Source organism: Pleurodeles waltl, chromosome 8, assembly GCF_031143425.1.
Source record: "Pleurodeles waltl isolate 20211129_DDA chromosome 8, aPleWal1.hap1.20221129, whole genome shotgun sequence".
Lineage (NCBI taxonomy): Eukaryota > Metazoa > Chordata > Amphibia > Caudata > Salamandridae > Pleurodeles > Pleurodeles waltl.
Window position 1 is genome coordinate 1,228,883,605 of NC_090447.1, and position 19,336 is coordinate 1,228,902,940.

The following is a 19,336-nucleotide window of genomic DNA, read 5'->3' on the forward strand; positions in this document are numbered from 1 at the left end:
GCCCTCCTTGCATATTCCAGTCTACACCGGTTCCTGCTCTGGTGTAAATGAAAGGGGAGTGACCACTCCCTTGTCCATCACCACCTCAGGGGTGGTGCCCAGAGCTCCTCCAGAGTGTCCCTGGGTTTTGCCACCTTGGATTCCAAGGTGGTGAGGCAGTCTGGGAGCATCTGAGTGGCCAGTGCCAGCAGGTGACGTCAGAGCCCTCCCCTGATAGGTGCTTACCTGTGCAGCTGACCAATTCCCCTTTCAGGGCTATTTAGGGTCTCTCTTCTGGGTGTTCCCTCAGATTCGGATTGCAAGACTCCATCAGGAATCCTCTGCATCCTTTACTTCATCTTCTACTAACAGAACTGCATCTAGACCCTCCAGGAACTCTACAAACTACAAGAAATAAACAAAGATGACTTTTCCAACATTGTATCTTCAGCTCCTGCCAGCAATTGCAACAGTTTCCAGGTCGTGCATCCTCCAAGGACTGCCTGTTTTCAGCCTTCACCAGAAGAACCTAAGGAATCTCCCTTGACGTGAAGGAGTCAATTCCGTGCAGCAACAACTGGTGGCGTGGGTCCCCTCTCCAAAAAATGAGTGTGGATCCAGGAACATGGGTGGTGGGCTAAAGTGACCCCGACAGCCCCAAGGTCCAACTGTCTAACTTTGGTGGAGGTAAGAGCTTGCCTCCCCATGCAAGACAGTACCCCATGCACTGCATGATTTGCAGTTGCCAAGGCTTGTGTGCGACCTTCCACAAAGTTCTTTGTGCACAGCACAGCTCTGGCCCGAGCACTCCTTCCAGCAATGCATAGCTTCCTGAATGGTCCTCCGGTGGCATGGGATCCCTTTGTGTTGTGCTGCATGGGCCTCCATTTGCACCTTCTTTGTCCCCGTACTGTGGGACTCCTGTGCGACTTCTGAGGGCTCTCTGAGTTGCTGAGAGCCCCCCTGCCTCCCCCTCCTGGCTAGAGGCCACCAGGTCCCTCCTGGCCCTGGGCAGTGCCATTTTCCACTAACCCTGTGCTTTGTGTGTGCCAAGACTTGTTGGTAGAATCCAGCTATGGAAACCAGAGTGCAATCATCCATCCGGCGTGGGACATCATCTGCAACAACCAGGAACCCACATCTATCTTGCTGGGGGCAGTAGTGACTGTTCTTCTGCAACAGCGGTTCTTCTTTTGTACCTTCATCCGGGTTAGCAGAGGCTCCTGTTCTCCCTGGACTATTCAGTGCTTCTTAGACTTGGTCCTCTTCTTCCACAGTTCTTCAGGTCCAGGAATCCATCATTGGTCTCTTGCATTCTCTTCTGGTTCTTGCACAATCTTCGATCATGTCTTCTTGTGTGTTCTAGGAAACTTAATGAGATTTATCCCTGTTTCACCGGGCTCTGGGGTGGGTTCTATTATTTACCTTTGGTCTTTTCTAACACTCCCAGCGCCCCTCTACACACTACACTTGCATAGGTGGGAAACAGACTTTCCCATTCCACTATTTTAGTATATGGTTTGTGTTCCCCCAGGCCCTTTGTAACCTATTGTGATTTTCACTATTTGCACTGTTTCTTACTGTTTTTACAGCTATTTCTGCATTCTACTGTATATACTGTGTATATTACTTACCTCCTAAGGGAGTATAGTCTCTAAGTGTCAACATCTGGGCAGGGCGTGCTCTACGGGTGACTGGAATGCAAAAACCCTGCACTTTCAAGATAACGTAATTTATGTAGTGTGCTGATATGCTGTTGTTTAACCTTTTGCATTGCAGAATTTAATCCTGAAGACTTATGTTCAAGGTGCTTATAAATACTGTTCATTTGCAATGTACTGCTGCAGGCGTTCAGAGTGTGTCAGGGTGTGGTCCCTATCCAGGGCCTTCTAGAAGCTTTCCCTGCAGCATGCCTGGCTGTGGTTTGTGAGCTGGGCCAAGACTTTATATAAGGGAGCCAGCCCAGCTCCACATGCTCACTATTCAGAGGTCCCAGTGCAGAGCAGCAGCAACTTCCTGAGCTCCTGTTCCGGAGGCCTACTTTGATCTTCCAGGCCTCGCCCTTTCACTTTGTTCGGTGATTCTTGATCAGGGCGGTAAGACGGAGGTCGGGCTGGGCCCCCGATCCCGTTCTCTAAGGATTTAGAGTTCTTCGGCCTAATTAGCATGATAAAACAATTTTGCTCTTGTGCGTGTGAATGTGCGCTTGATGTTTTATGGCATTTACATGCTGACACTCGAATTGACGTGTGATTCCTTACTCATGTACAAATCTTGATATTCATTGTGCGCTACCATTTTATGGCATTTACAAGGTAGCATTCAAATCGGCAAGACTCGCAATTAATTTCCTGTGCTTAATTCATGTTATTCATTGTACTCTACCATTTCTTGGCATTCATATGGTGGTATTCGAATCGGCAAGATGCGCAATTCATTTCTTGTGCTTAAGTCATGATATTCAGTGTGAGCTACCATTTCTTGGCATTCACATAGTGGCCTTCGAATCGGCAAGACGTGTGATTCATTTCTTGTGCTTAAATCACAATGTTCATTGTGCGCTACCACTTCATGGCATTCACATGGTGGCCTTTGAATCGGCAAGACGTGCGATTCATTTCTTGTGCTTAATTCATGATATTTATTGTGTGTTACCATTTCTTGGCATTTACGTGGTGACGTTCGAATCGGCAAGACGCGCGATTCATTTCTTGTGCTGGACTCATGTTACTCATGGTGCGCTACCATTTCACGACATTCACATGGTGGCATTCGAATTGGCAAGACGCGTAATTCATTTCTTGTGCTTAATTCATGTTATTCATTGTGCACAACCATTTCATGGCATTTACATAGTCTTGTGAAAATCAACAATGTGCGCAATTCATGTTCCTGCATTCTAAGAAACTAAAGTGCTAAAATTCTAGACAATATATTGTGTGTGCATAATAAGTTCCTTAAGTACAATTCCTATGGTGTTATAGAATTCATTCAGGTTATTTTCTTGTCCTCATGCGAAAGACTATGCTTGAATTTGAAAACGTAATTCTAGAAGGTTCTGATGTTTCTAATTCATGTGTAACATTTCATTGAGAGGTTCATTGAACAGTTGTATTAATCCTTCTTGATTCCTTCACAGGTAATCAGACATCTTGAGGCCTAGCTATTTAGTTCATGCTTAAGTCATCAATGTTTCCTCAGTCTAAGTATTATTTCATGTTCCGAGTATCACTGAACTCTAGACGCAACAGAGTGTTATTTCATGGTCCCAGTATCAATGAACTCTAGACTCAACAGAGTGTTATTTCATGTTCCGAGTATCACTGAACTCCAGACTCAACAGAGTGTTATTTCATGTTCTGAGTATCACAGAACTCTAGACTCAACAGAGTCTTATTTCATGTTCCGAGTATCACAGAACTCTAGACTCAACAGAGTCTTATTTCATGTTCCGAGTATCACTGAACTCTAGACTCAACAGAGTGTTATTTCATGTTCCAAGTATCACTGAACTCTAGACTCAACAGAGTGTTATTTCATGTTCCGAGTATCACAGAACTCTAGACTCAACAGAGTGTTATTTCATGTTTCGAGTATCACTGAACTCTAGACACAATAGTGTTATTTCATGTTCCAAGTATCATTGAACCCTAGATTCAACAGAGAGTTTTTATGAATCTAAATGTGGTTTGATTCTGATGTTGTGTTGTTTAATCTTTTTGTTTCCTACAGGTCTCCTTCCCAGCTTTTCCCTTCCTAATCCCCTTTTTCCCACTTGGACTCTCTTAGACTCTGTGACATTCTAATCAGAGTATTGGAGCTGTCTTGTGGTGGGCATGTTGGGAACGTGCGCAGACCCCGAGGATCTGGTGACTTTGACACTAAGGTATTTTTGCCATTGTGTCACTAAAAATAAAGTCCCTTTATTTTTGTAACACTTAGTATTTTCTTTCATGTGTGTGAGAACTGTTTGACTACAGTGGTATTGCAAGAGCTTTGCATGTATCCTAGATAAGCTTTGGCTGCTCAGATACATCCACCACTAGACAGTCTGGCTTCTAGACACTGACTACATTTCACTAATAATGGATAACTGGACCGGTATAAGTACCTTTGGCACCCACTACAAACCAGGCCAGCCTCCTAGAGCTGATGGTTTTGGGCATGCTGCTGGATGGGATGGTGGTGGTGGTACATGCGTCCTTGGTGGTGGGTGTGGTGGTTGTGTTTGTGGTGGTGAGTGCTGTGGTGGTGGGTGTTATAGTGGTGGGTGTTTTGGTGGTAAGTGTTGTAATGGTAGATGTTGTCATGGTGGGTGTTGTCATGGTGGGTGTGGTGGTGGGTGTGGTGGTTGTTGGCATTGAATCTGCAGTGTGTGTATGTTGGCTGGGTCCATACTTTATTTCTTTGTGTGTTTATATGTGTGTGTTCTGCTTGTGTCTGTTTGAGTGGGCGCATGCAAGAAAGTGGGTGTGCTTGGGACAGGGCTGGGAATAGGGAATTGGGATAGGGAAGGGGCGGGAGTTGGGGCACAAGGCTGGGATGGTTGGGAGACTGTGGTCAGTGAGGAGGCTAGACCTTTAAATTACCTCTATAGGCTAGACATAGTACTGTAAATGACTTCCAGGTATGCTACCATTTGTTGCATATAGCAACTAAGTCCCTGGGTGGCCTTCGGGAGTGCAGTCTGGCCTATAGAGATGTTCCATAGAAAATAGCCTCCTCCCTCTCTGCAGTCAGGTGGGTCAGAGGGAGGGGGGAGTTGCCTGCAGTGAAGGAGACACCACTCCTTTCAGCTGGGCGGGTTCGGTCAACTGGGGGTAGAGGAGAAAAAGGAAGGGTGGAAATGGTAATCTGGGTGTCTGACAAGGAAGCAGGTTGAACAGTTGCTATAAGGTCAGCCACCACTAGGGACTGGTCTTCTGTGGAGGCTTCCAAAGATGATGACATGGAGCTTGTGGTTTTCATGCCAGTCTTCTCACCCTCCATGCCACTGGATCCCTCGGCGTCAGTGGTCTCAGCACGTGGACCACAGTGACCAGCTTCTTCCCTGCCTCCTACAAGACCAATGTCTCCTCCACCTGCAAATTTCTTGCATCAGTGTAAATTGAACTTATTATGAACTTTGATCAAAAAACATTTTCCAAGTTTTCAGTTCATCTGCTTCAAGGCTCTCAAACTTTGGTTCTTTATTAATATTATCACATGTATGTAGGGAACATTTTCAGAAAACATTTGCTCACAGTTTTGTTATTCCCCATGATGGCTCACTCATCATGAATGGCCTTGACTCTCAAATCAGTTTTAATTTCTCTGCAGAAACTGTTTAATACTTCTGAATTGGTGGGCTTTGTTGTCGCCATCGTCTCTTGGGAGTGGTGGTAGGCCCCCATGATGGTGGTGAGGGCCTCTTGGAGAGTGGGTTCCCTGGGCCTCTCCTCCCCCCCCTGTCGCACAGCAGCCCTCCGAGCTGCCCGGTTTCCCCCGGCCTCTGTCTCCTGGACGGTGTGCCCGCTCCCACTGCCCCCAGGTCCCTGTTGTTGTTGGGGTGTTGGGTTAGCCTGGGTGCCCTGTAGTGGCAGACACACCGCTGATTGACGTGTCCTAGAGACAGAGGCATGGGCTCGCTGGGTGGGAGCTGTGCTGGTGTTGGCAGAGGGGGTCGGGTCTGGTGTGGCCTGTGTCTGGGTGAGGGGAACCGACTGCCCAGAGGTCCCCGATGGTCCGGGCTGGTCATCAGGTTCAGTGTCGACAGAGCTGCTGTCCTCACTGTGGGCCTGTTCCGGGGGTGGGATGGACATTTCTGGACCCTCCTGGCTGGTGTTTTGGCGTTCGGGTCCTGCATGGGGTAAGAGAGTTTGGTTATTGTTTCTGTGTGTGCAATAGCGTGCGTGTTATGGGTGCCCTCGTCCCCCAGTGCAGGCATTCCCTTGAGGGAGGTGTTGTGAGGGTAGTTAGTGGGGGGGGGGGTAAGTGCAATGGTCATGCTTGGGTGATGGGTGTCCATGGATTGTGTTGGCATGCAGGAGTTGGTGTTGGGATGGGTGGGTTGTGCTGGTGAGACATTGTCAGGGAGGATGTGTGCTGGGGGGTTGGGGGTGAGGGTGGGGGTGTGGGTTGGCATGCTGGTGGGGTGGGGGGGATCTAGTAGTTGAGATTGGACTTACCAGAGTCCATTCCTCCGGCTACTCCTGCGAGGCCCTGAGGATGCAGGATGTTGAAGACCTCTTGCTCCCATGATGTAAATTCGGGAGGGGTGGGTGGGGGTCCGCCGCCAGTCTTCTGGACCGCGATGTTGTGCCTGGAGACCATCGATCGGACCTTCCCCCGTAGGTCGTTCCATCGTTTGCGGATGACCTCCCTATTCCTGGGATGCTGTCCCACCGCGTTGACCCTGTCCACGATCCGCTGCCATAGCTCCGCCTTCCTAGCTATACTGGTGTGCTGCACCTGTGAGCCGAAGAGCTGGGGTTCCACTCTTAGGATTTCCTCCACCATGACCCGGAGTTCTTGGTCCAAAAAACGTGGGTGCCTTTGGGGTGCCATGGGTGGTGTGGGTGAGGTGTGGGGTGGTGTATGTGATGATGAGTATGTTGGTGTGTGGTGCTTTGTGCTACTATGTGGTGTGTGTGATGGTGTAGTGTGCCTCAGTGTGTATTGCTATGGATTGTCTGCTGTGTCTCTCTCTCCTTCTCTCAGTAATTGTGGTCGTAGGGGTTTGTGGGTGATGTGGGGGGGTGTTTTATAGTTGATTGATTGTGTGGGAGTGGGTTGTGTATGTGTATCAGGTGTGTGTATTTGTAATTGTCCAATGTGCCTGTGTTTTGGTGCTGTGTGTGTATTTTGACCGCGGCGGTGTGTACCGCCAATGGAATACCGCGTTGGAAAGCCCGCCGCGTTGATTCGTGGGTCGTAATGGCATGGGCGTTTTTCTGTTGGCGTGACGGTGGAGGTTTGGTCATCTCCAGTTTATCGCTGCCCGCTGATGTGGCGGGCAGCAGTGGAGGTCGGATTTTTGGAGGTTTGGCCGTTGTGGGTCAGAATGACCGTGGCGGCTTTCCGCGGCCGCGGCGGTGTTATGGCGGTCTTCTGACCGGCGGTAAGCGCCTTTTACCGCCGAGGTCAGAATGACCCCCTAAGTTACTTGCCACCTAACCTTCACCAAGTGAGGGTTAGACATATAGGTGACTTATAAGTTACTTATGTGCAGTGAAAATGGCTGTGAAATAACATGGACTTTATTTCACTCAGGCTGCAGTGGCAGTCCTGTGTAAGAATTGCCTGAGCTCCCTATGGGTGGCAAAAGAAATGCTGCAGCCTATAGGGATCTCCTGGAACCCCAATACCCTGGGTACCTAGGTAACATATACAAGGAAATTATAAGGGTGTTCCAGTGTGCCAATGAGAATTGGTAAAATTGGTCACTAGCCTGTAGTGACAATTTTTGGAAAGCAGAGAGAGCATAAACACTGAGGTTCTGGTTAGCAGAGCCTCAGTGATACAGTCAGGCACCACACAGGGAACACATACAGGCCACAAACTTATGAGCACTGGGGTCCTGGCTAGCAGGATCCCAGTGACACATACCAAACACACTGACAACATAGGGTTTTCACTATGAGCACTGGGCCCTGGCTAGCAGGATCCCAGCGAGACAGTAAAAACACCCTGACATATACTCACAAACAGGCCAAAAGTGGGGGTAACAAGGCTAGAAAAAGGCTACCTCCCTACACAACCCCCCCAAACGAAGGACAATAAGGCTAACCTTGGCCGTTGAATCTTTATTGTCTAAGTGGTGATAAGTAGAGAGTAGCTCTGCAATAGATTGGTTACTCCCTTTATCATCCACTATATGGTTACTTCCCTGTGGGGATGTAAACCACCCTGTTTGAAGTTTTTCAGCTAGCCAACAATGTGAAGTTATATTCTCAGAGTTCCTATTAGTATGTTTAAGTTTAGAGCAGTGGGAATTGTCCACTGGACCTATATCAAGTGATGAGAGTGCCAGACAGGGATGCTGTCTCAGTAAAGCCATAACTGGGCAAAAACGTCATCCATATGGCTGTGTGAGAGAACAGGGATGCTGTTTCTCTTGAGTTGGAGCAGGGCAGGGATGCTGTCCTATGAGCTCCACACTAGGGCAGGGCTGCTGTCCTAAGTGTTGGGAGGCAGTGCAGGGTTGCTGCACTAAAGGTTTCTCTGGGAGGGTTGGAGGGATGCTCCATGTTAACTAAAGTGGTGCACTTTTTCTCACCAATATTAGTTATCCCACAGAGAGGTACTTCTACCTGAGGGAGTTTAGCTGTGCTAGCTGATGGTTCCCTTGCTACAGGTGCCACCCCAGGAGAGGTTTCTCCCACCACAGGAATGGTATCCTGAATGGCAGGGTGGGTAGGGAATAATTTGATGCCCTTTTTACCTGTTGTTGGAGAAGGATCCTGAGTTTTCAGGCCTTTTTCTCTCCTTTGCTTTTTCATTTCAGCAGAAATGAGAGGAAGCAATTCCTCAGGGATACTCAGCATGGCTGCATGGGTATTAAACTCTACCTCAGCCCAACCTGAGGCCTCTAGGTCATTACCTAAGAGACAGTCTACAGGTAAGCTAGGTGATACTACCACCTGCTTAGGGCCAGTAACTCCACCCCAACTAAACTGAATTATAGCTAAGGGAAGAAACTTAGTGGAGTTATGGACATCAATAATCTTGTACTGTTGTCCAATGATGTGTTGTTCAGGAGACACTAGGTTTTCAGTCACCAAAGTAATACTGGCACCTGTGTCCCTGTAGGCCTGAGCCTCAACACCATTTATTGAAACTGTCTGCTTGTACTTATCCATTGTAAGGGGACAAGCAGCCAGTGTGGCAAGGCCAATGCCACTAGGTGTGACAGAAACTGTATTGGGACTGACTACCCCAGTTTCTATGATGGACTCATAAGTGAACCCAACTACACCCTTATTTTGACTGTTGCCAGCAGTCCCACCACTATTACCACTACTGCTAGGGGCACTAGAGTTTGATGTATTAGTGGTGGTAGGCTCAGGGGGTTTACCTGTGCATGACCTATCCCCTGGCTTATGGCCTTTACTGTTACACGCATAGCATCAAGGCTTTTTAAGGTGTGTGGGTTGTGAAGAAGAGGAAGCAGTTCATTTATCCCCACCCACTGAAGAGTGTTTAGGATTTGAAGAAGGATCCCAAGTTTTACCTTTATCCCCATGCTTATCCTGAGATTTCTCACCATCTTTCTTCTTGTCATCCTTGTCACCTCCTGTATCAACTTTTCTGTTCACTCTTGTTCTGACCCATTTGTCTGCCTTCTTTCCCAATTGTTGGGGAGAGGTCAGATCTGAGTCTACCAAGTACTGGTGCAACAAATCAGACACACAATTGTTAAGAATATGCTCTCTCAGAATAAGATTATACAGGCTTTCGTAGTCAGAAACTTTATTGCCATGCAACCAACCTTCCAAGGCCTTCACTGAACAGTCCACAAAATCTGTCCAGTCTTGAGAGGACTCTTTTCTGGTGTCTCTGAACTTAATCCTGTATTGTTCAGTGGTTAAGCCAAATCCATCCAAGAGTGCATCCTTCAAAACATTGTAGTTATTTACATCACTTTCTCTGACAGTAAGGAGCCTATCCCTACCCTTTCCAGTGAAAGATAGCCACAAGATAGCAGCCCACTGCTTTGAGGGACCAACTGTACCATACAGGCCCTCTCAAGTGCAGCAAACCACTTATTAATGTCATCCCCCTCCTTGTAAGGGGGGACTATCTTATGCAGATTGCTGGAATCTTGCTCTCTAACAGGATTGCTATCAGAAATACTGCTGCTGACACCTTGGGGAACTAACCCCAATCTCTGTCTTTCCCTCTCTATGTCTAGGGATTCCCTGTCTATGGCCAGCTGCTGCAGTTTAAGCTTCAGTCTGGTCTCTTCCAACCTCAGCTTTCTGCGTTCCCTTTCCATGAAGTTATCCTCAGGGTGGGAGGCTTGGGAATGTTTGGACACAGAGGAGATTTTGGAATTGGCAGAGAGAGACCTGTTCCTAACTGGCTGAATCCTAGTAACCTGGCCTCTAGGAGTAAAAGATGCCCTACTAATGTGTGACCCTCTAACACTACCAGTGTCACTAGGAGGCCTGCTAGAGGGCAAGACTTTGTAAGAACCCACCCCAGCATCTTCAGGGGACTCCTCTGAGTCTGACTGGGAAGCCTACCCTTTTTCCACTCTCTCCTGAGATGGGCCAGACTGGTTCTGGTCATCTAGTAAGAGCAGGTTAAAGAGAAACTCTTTTGTGAGATTCTTACCTATGCTTAAACCTCTATCTAGGCAGAGACCCCTCAAACTTTTATAGTATAAACTCTCATAAGTTGCTTGAACAATTTTGGGAGTGGGCTCTACTGAAGACATGATAGAAAAAGGTTTAAGGACAGTGAGAGAAAAACTTTTAGAACTTTAGAAAGCACAGAGAAAAACTTTTCAAACTTTTAGAAAGCTTTTAAAAGTGTTCAGAACTTTTCAGAAACTTAGTAAAACATTGTAGAGCAGAAAAGTAAACTGTTTTAGTTCAATGTACATATACTGAACTATTTAGTATATGATTTTCTTATGAAAAGCACCAAATGACAAAGTGGTAAAGCAGTTACAAGTACTTATCCCACCGCTGCACCACCAATGCATGAGGCTGGCCTGGCTTATAGTGGGTACCTTGTGGTACTTACACCTGTGCAGGTCCAGTTGTCCCTTATAAGTAGAATAGAGGTGGTTCTAGCAGCTTAGGCTGGTAGAAGGTAGCTATGGCAAAGCAGCTTAGGCTGAGCTAGGAGACATGCAAAGCTCCTACTATATCACTTATATCATATAGCACAACATCACATGAAAACAAACAAAGGTAATTTATTTTAGTGACAATATGCCAAAAGTATCTCAGAGAATACCCCTCACTTAGGAGGTAAGTAATATACACAAGTTATATGTACACAAACCCAAAACAGGTAAGTAACAGTAAGAAAAGTAGTGAAAACAATGTAGAATCACAGTAGGATGCAATAGGTAAACATAGGTCTAGGGGCAACACAAACCATATACTCCAAAAGTGGAATGCGAATCACGAATGGACCCCAGACCTATGGGAGATTGTAGAGGGTCGCTGGGACTGTGAGAAAACAGTAAGGGTGTCCAAAATACGCCACACCAAGACCCTGAAAAGTAGGAATAAAGTTACCCTACTACCCAGAAAGACACAATAGTCGTGATAGGGGATTCTGCAAGAACCACAAGCACCAGCAAAACACTGAAGACGGATTCCTGGACCTGAGGAACTGTAAAGGAAGGGGACCAAGTTCAAGAGTTGCGATAGTGTCCAGGGGGGGCAGGAGCCCAGGAAGCCCCGGATGAAGGTGCGAAAGGGCTGCCTCCAGGTGGAAGAAGCCAAAGATTCTGCAACAACGAAAAGGGCTAGGAACTTCTCTTTTGGATGGAAGATGTCCTACGGCGTGTTGAATGTTGCAGAAGTGTTTCCAGGCAGAAATACTGCAAACAAGCCTTGCTAGCTGCAAGAGTCGCAGTTGAGGATTTTGGGTGCTGCTGGGGACCAGGAAGGACCAGGATGTCGCTCCTTGGAAGAGGAGACAGAGGGGGCACTCAGCAACTCAGAGAGCCCCCGCAGAAGTACTGGAACAGGCACTTAGAAAATCTGAGGACAGCTGTCGACTCAGAGTCACAAAAGGAGGGTCCCACGATGTCAGAGTCGAACTCAGTGAGTTGGGCAATGCAGGACGGAGTGCTGGGGACCCAGGCTAGTCTGCGCACAACGGAAGTCCTGGAAAAGTGCACAGAAGCCGGAGCAGCTGCAAATCACGCAGTACACAGGTTTGCTGTCTGGCGTGGTGAGGCAAGGATTTAACTCCACCAAATTAGGACAGAAGGGCCACTGGACTGTGGGAGACACTTGGACCCAGCTCCCGTGTTCCAGGGACCACACTCTTCAGGATGAGAGGGGACCCAGAGGACTGGTGATGCAGTAATTTGGTGCCTGCGTTGGCAGGGGGAAGATTCCGTCGACCCACAGGAGATTTCTTCTTGGCTTCCATTGCAGGGTGAAGGCAAACAGCCCTCAGGGCATGCACCACCAGGAAACAGTCGAGAAAGCAGGCAGGATGAGGCGCTACAATGTTGCTGGTAGTCGTCTTGCTACTTTGTTGCCGTTTTGCAGGTGTCCTGGAGCAGTCAGCAGTCGATCCTTCGCAGAAGTCGAAGAGGGAAGTGCAGAAGAACTCTGGTGAGCTCTTGCATTCGTTATCTGAAGAATAGCCCAGAGGAGAGACCCTTAATAGCCAAAAAAGGAGGTTTGGCTACTAAGAAAGGAGGTTTGGCTACTGAAAGAGGTAAGCACCTATCAGGAGGGGTTTCTGACATCACCTGCTGGCACTGGCCACTCAGAGCAGTCCATTGTGCCCCAACACCTCTGAATCCAAGATGGCAGAGGTCTGGGACACACTGGAGGAGCTCTGGGCACCTCCCCTGGGAGGTAATGGTCAGGGGAGTGGTCACTCCCCTTTCCTTTGTCCAGTTTCACGCCAGAGCAGGGCTGGGGGATCCCTGAACCGGTGGAGACTGCCTCATACAGAGATGGGCACCATCTGTGCCCATCAAAGCATTTCCAGAGGCTGGGGGAGGCTACTCCTCCCCAGCCCTTCACACCTATTTCCAAAGGGAGAGGGTGTAGCACCCTCTCTCAGAGGATATCCTTTATTCTGCCTTCCTGGGCTGCCCAGACCCCAAGGGGGAAGAATCCTGTCTGAGGGGTTGGCAGCAGCAGCAGCTGCAGTGGAAACCCCGGAAAGGCAGTTTGGCAGTACCCAGGTTCTGTGCTAGAGACCCGGGGATGCATGGAATTGTCACCTCCAATACCAGAATGGTATTGGGGTGATAATTCCATGATCCTAGACATGTTACCTTGCCATGTTCGGAGTTACCATTGTGACGCTACATATATGTAGTGACCTATATGTAGTGCACGAGTGTAATGGTGTCCCCGCACTCACAAAGTCCGGGGAATTGGCCCTGAACAATGTGGGTGCACCTTGGCTAGTGCCAGGGTGCCCACACACTTAGCTACTTGGCACCTAACCTTCACCAAGTGAGGGTTATACATATAGGTGACTTATAACTTACTTATGTGCAGTGAAAATGGCTGTGAAATAATGTGGATGTTATTTCACTTAGGCTGCAGTGGCAGTCCTGTGTAAGAATTGGCTGAGCTTCCTATGGGTGGCAAAAGAAATGCTGCAGCCTATAGGGATCTCCAGGAACCCCAAAACCCTGGGTACCTAGGTACCATAAACAAGGGAATTATAAGGGTGTTCCAGTGTGCCAATGAAAATTGGTAAAATTAGTCACTAGCCTGTAGTGACAATTTTTAGAAAGCAGAGAGAGCATAAACACTGAGGTTCTGTTTAGCAGAGCCTCAGTGATACAGTTAGGCACCACACAGGGAACACACACAGGCCACAAACCTATGAGCACTGGGGTCCTGGCTAGCAGGATCCCAGTGACACATACCAAACACACTGACAACATAGGGTTTTCACTATGAGCATTGGGCCCTGGCTAGCAGGATCCCAGTGAGACAGTAAAAACACCCTGACATACACTCACAAACAGGCCAAAAGTGGGGGTAACAAGGCTAGAAAGAGGCTGCCTTCCTACAGATAGACCCTAATTAGCCCTCAGAGGAGGATTGGCCACCTAACCAGGTAAGCACCTATCAGGAGGGGTATCTGATGTCACCTGCTGGCAGTGGCCACTCAGAGGCCTCCGTTGTGCCCTCACACCTCTGTATTCAAGGTGGCAGAGGTCTGGGGCACACTGGAGGAGCTCTGGGTACCACTCCTGGGGTGGTGATGGACAGGGGAGTGGTCACTCCCCTTTCCTTTGTCCAGTTTCGCGCCAGAGGAGGGGCTGGGGGATCCCTGAACCGTTGTAGACTGGCTTATGCAAGGAGGACACCATCTGTTCCCTTCAAAGCACTTCCAGAGGCTGTGGGATGCTACTCCTCCCCAGCCCTTAACACCTATTTCCGAAGGGAGAGGGTGTAACACCCTATCTCAGAGGAAATCCTTTGTTCTGTCTTCCTGGGCTGCCCAGACCCCAGGGGGGCAGAAGCCTATCTGTGGGTTGGCAGCAGCGATAGCTGCAGTGAAAACCCCAGGGAGCTAGTTTGGCAGTACCCTGTGCCCATGCTGGAGCCCCGGGGATGCATGGGATTGGCACCCCAATGCCAGATTTGGCATGGGGGGACAAATCCATGATCTTAGACATGTTACATGTGTAGGAAAGTACCATCTTGCCTGGCATGTTATCCCCAATTTCACTGTATGTATGTACTTTTTAGCCCCTGTGTCACTGGGATCCTGCCAGGCAGGACCCCAGTGCTCACAGTATGTGTCCTGCATGTGTTCCCTGTGTGGTGCCTAACTGTATCACTGAGGCTCGGCTAACCAGAAACTCAGTGTTGATGCTCTCTCTGCTTTCTAAATTTGTCACTGCAGGCTAGTGACTAAATTTACCAATTCACATTGGCACACTGGTACACCCATATAATTCCCTTGCATATGGTACTTAGGTACCCAGGGTATTGGGGTTCCAGGAGATCCCTGTGGGCTGCGGCATTTCTTTTGCCACCTACAGGGAGCTCAGACAATTCTTACACAGGCCTGCCACTGCAGCCTGAGTGAAATAACGTCCACGTTATTTCACAGCCATTTTTCACTGCACATAAGTAACTTAAAAGTCACCTATATGTCTAACCTTCACCTGGTGAAGTTGGATGCCAAGTTACTTAGTGTGTGGGCACCCTGGCACTAGCCAAGGTGCCCCCACATCGTCCAGGGTCACTACCTATGTATAGCGTCACAATGGTAACACCGAACATGGCCATGTAACATGTCTAAGATCATGGAATTGTCACCCCAATACCATTCTGGTATTAGGTGGACAATTCAATGATCCCCCGGGTCTCTAGCACAGAACCTGGGTACTGCCAAACTGCCTTTCCGGGGTTTCCACTGCAGCTGCTGCTGCTGCCACCCCCTCAGACAGGATTCTGACCTCCTGGGGGTCCAGGCAGCCTCAGCCCAGGAAGGCAGAACAAAGGATTTCCTCTGAGAGAGGGTGTTACACCCACTCCCTTTGGAAATAGATGTGAAGGGCTGGGGAGGAGTAGCCTCCCCCAAGCCTCTGGAAATGCTTTGATGGGCACAGATGGTGCCCATCTCTGCATAAGCCAGTCTACAGCGGTTCAGGGATCCCCCAGCCCTGCTCTGGCAGGGAACTGGACAAAGGAAAGGGGAGTGGCCACTCCCCTGACCAGTACCTCCCAGGGGAGGTGCCCAGAGCTCCTCCAGTGTGTCCCAGACCTCTGCCATCTTGGAAACAGAGGTGTTGGGGGCACACTGGACTGCTCTGAGTGGCCAGTGCCAGCAGGTGACATCAGAGACCCCCTCTGATAGGCTCTTACCTTTCTTGGTAGCCAATCCTCCTTTCTTGGTATCCAAACCTCCTATTCTGGCTATTTAGGGTCTCTCCTCTGGGGAATTCTTCGGATAATGAATGCAAGAGCTCACCAGAGTTCCTCTCCCTCTTCGACTTCTACCAAGGATCGACCGCTGACTGGTCCAGGACGCCTGCAAAAAAGCAACAAAGTAGCAAGATGACTACCAGCAACATTGTAGCGCCTCATCCTGCCGGCTTTCTCGACTGTTTCCTGGTGGTGCATGCTCTCGGGGTCTCCTGCCTTCACCCTGCACTGGAAGTCAAGAAGAAATCTCCCGTGGGTCGACGCAATCTTCCCCCTGCTAACGCAAGCACCAAAAGACTGCATCACCGGTCCTCTGGGTCCCCTCTCATCCTGACGAGCGTGGTCCCTGGAACACAGGAACTCCATCCAAGTGACTCCCACAGTCCAGTGATCCCTCAGTCCAAGTTTGGTGGAGGCAAGTTCTTGCCTCCCCACGCTAGACTGCAAACCTGTGTACGTGATTTGCAGCTGCTACGGCTCCTGTGCACTCTTCCAGGCTTTCCTTCATGCACACCTACCCTGGGTCCCCAGCACTCCGTCCTGCAGTGCTCAACCCTCTGAGTTGGCCTCCAACGTTGTGGGACACTCCTTTGTAACTCTGCGTGGACTCCGGTTCACAAATCTTCTAAGTGCCTGCTCCGGTACTTCTGCGGGTGCTGTCTGCTTCTGTGGGGGCTCTCTGAGTTGCTGAGCGCCCCCTCTGTCTCCTCCTCCAAAGGGGCGACATCCTGGTCCTTCCTGGTCCCCAGCAGCACCCAAAAACCTCTACTGCGACCCTTGCAGCTAGCAAGGCTTGTTTGCGGTATTCTGCGTGGGAACACTTCTGCAACCTTCAGCGCGACGTGGGACATCTTCCATCCAAAGGAGACGTTCCTAGTCCTCTTCTTTGTTGCAGAACTCCAAGCTTCTTCCACCTGGAGGCAGCTTCCTTGCACCTTCATCCGGGGTTTTCTGGGCTCCTGCCTCTCCTGGACACTATCGCGAATCTTGGACTTGGTCCCCTTGCCTTGCAGGTCCTCAGGTCCAGGAATTCACCTTCAGTGCCGTGCTGATGTTTGTTGTTCTTGCAAAATACCCCTATCACGACTATTGTGCTCTTTTGAGGTAATAGGTGTACTTTACTCCTACTTTTCAGGGTCTTGGGGTGGGGTATCTTGGACACCCTGACTGTTTTCTTACAGTCCCAGCAACCCTCTACAAGCTCCCATAGGTCTGGGGTCCATTCGTGATTCGCATTCCACTTTTGGAGTATATGGTTTGTGTTGCCCCTAGACCTATGTTTGCCTATTGCAACCTATTGTAATTCTACACTGTTTGTATTACTTTTCTGACTCTTACTTACCTGTTTTGGGTTGGTGTACATATAACTTGTGTATATTACTTACCTTCTTACTGAGGGTACTCACTGAGATACTTGTGGCATATTGTCACAAAAATAAAGTACCATTATTTTTAGTAACTCTGAGTATTGTGTTTTCTTATGATATTGTGCATATGATATAAGTGGTATGGTAGGAGCTTTGCATGTCTCCTAGTTCAGCCTAAGCTGCTTTGCCATATCTACCTTCTATCAGCCTAAGCTGCTAGAAACACCTCTATTCCACTAATAAGGGATAACTGGACCTGGCACAGGGTGTAAGTACCACAGGGTACCCAGTATAAGCCAGGCCAGCCTCATACATTGGTGGTGCAGCGGTGGGATAAGTACTTGCAACTGCTTTACCACTTTGTCATTTTGTACTTTTCATAAGAGAATCATATACCAAACAGTTCAGTGTATGTACACTTAACCCAAAATGTTTGCTTTTCCATCCTATAACTTTTTACAAAGTTCTGAAAAGTTTCTTAAAACTTCTAAAAGTTTTCTAAAAGTTCTCTAAAAGTTAGAAAAAGTTTTTTTCTCTGTGCTTTCAAAAGTTCTAAAAACTTTCTCTCTTTCCTCACTATCATTAAACCTTTAGTATCATGTCTGTTGTAGACTCCACTCTCAAAACTGTTAATGCAACCTATGAGAATTTGAACTACAAGAGTTTAAGGTGTCTCTGCCTGGATAGAGGTTTATGTATAGGAAAGAACCCTACAAAAGAGTTTCTTTTTAGCATGCTTGTTGTGGATGACCAGAACCAGTCTGGCCCATCAAATGAGAGGTTAGAAAATGTGGAAGCTTCCCAGTCTGACTCAGGAGAGTTCCTTGAGAAAGCGGGGGAGGGTTCTTATCAGGGCCTGCCCCCTAGCAGGGCACCTAGTGATGCTGGTAGTGATAGAGGTTCCCATTACAGTAGGGCATCCTTTATCCCTAGAGGCCAGGTTACCAGGGTCCAGACAGTTAGGGACAGGTCCCCCTCTGAAACTTTCCATATTTCATCTGTGTCAAAGCATTCCCAACCCACCCACCCTGAGGATAACTTGTTAGAAAGGGAACTCAAAAAGTTGAGGGTTGAAGAGACCAGACTGAATCTTAAACATCAGCAGCTGGCCTTAGATAGGGAATCCCTAGACATAGAGAAGGAAAGACAGAGGTTGGGGTTAGTTCCCCATGGTGGCAGCAGCAGTATTCCTGATAGCAATTCTGTTACAGAGCAAGATTCCAGGAATGTGCACAAGATAGTCCCCCCTTACAAGGAGGGGGATGACATTAATAAGTGGTTTGCTGCACTTGAGAGGGCCTGTATGGTACAGTTGGTCCCTCAAGGGCAGTGGGCTGCTATTTTGTTGCTATCATTCACTGGAAAGGTGAAGGGATAGGCTCATTCCTGTTAGAGAAAGTGAAGCCAACAACTACACAGAATTGAAAGATGCACTCTTGGATGGATTTGGCTTAACCACTGAACAATACAGGATTAAGTTCAGTGACACCACAAAAGAGTCTTCTCAAGACTGGACAGATTTTGTGGACTGTTCAGTGAAGGCCTTGGAAGGCATATATGGCAGTAAAGTATCTGACTGTGAAAGCCTGTAAAATCTTATTCTGAGAGAGCATATTCTGAACAACTGTGTGTCTGACTTGTCGCACCCATACCTAGTGGACTCGGATCTGACCTCTCCCCAAGAATTGGGAAAGAAGGCAGACAAGTGGGTCAGAACAAGGGTGAACAGAAAAGTTCATACAGGGGGTGACAAGGATGGCAAGAAGAAGGATGGTAAGTCTTCTGAGAAGGGTGGGGACAAAAGTAAACATTCTGAGTCTTCATCAGGCCCACAAAAATCCTCTGGGGGTGGTGGGTCCAAATCCTCTTATAATAATCAACTTAAAAAGCCTTGGTGTTATTTGTGTAAAGTCAAAGGCCATTGGGCAACTGATTCCAGTTGTCCAAAGAAAAACACCAAACCTCCCACCACCACAACCCCTGCTGAAAATTCTAGTGCCCCTAATATTAGCAGTGGTGGTGGGGAATCTACTACTAATAGCCAATCCAAGGGTGTAGCTGGGCTCACTATTGGCAATGTAGTTGGGGTTGGTCTTGTTAGGGAGACCACAGAGGCTGTTTTAGTCTCTGATAGTGGCATTGATTTTGCCACCTTGGTTGCTTGTCCCCTTAATATGGATAAGTACAAGCAACTTACCCTAATAAATGGTGTTCAGGTTCAGGCCTAAAGGGACACAGGAGCCAGTGTAAATATGGTGATAGAAAAACTGGTCCACCCTGAGCAACACCTACTTGGTCAGCAGTACCAAGTGACAGACGCTCATAACAACACTCTTAGCCACCCCATGGCTGTTGTGAATCTCAACTAGGGGGGGGTTACTGGTCCAAAGAAAGTTGTGG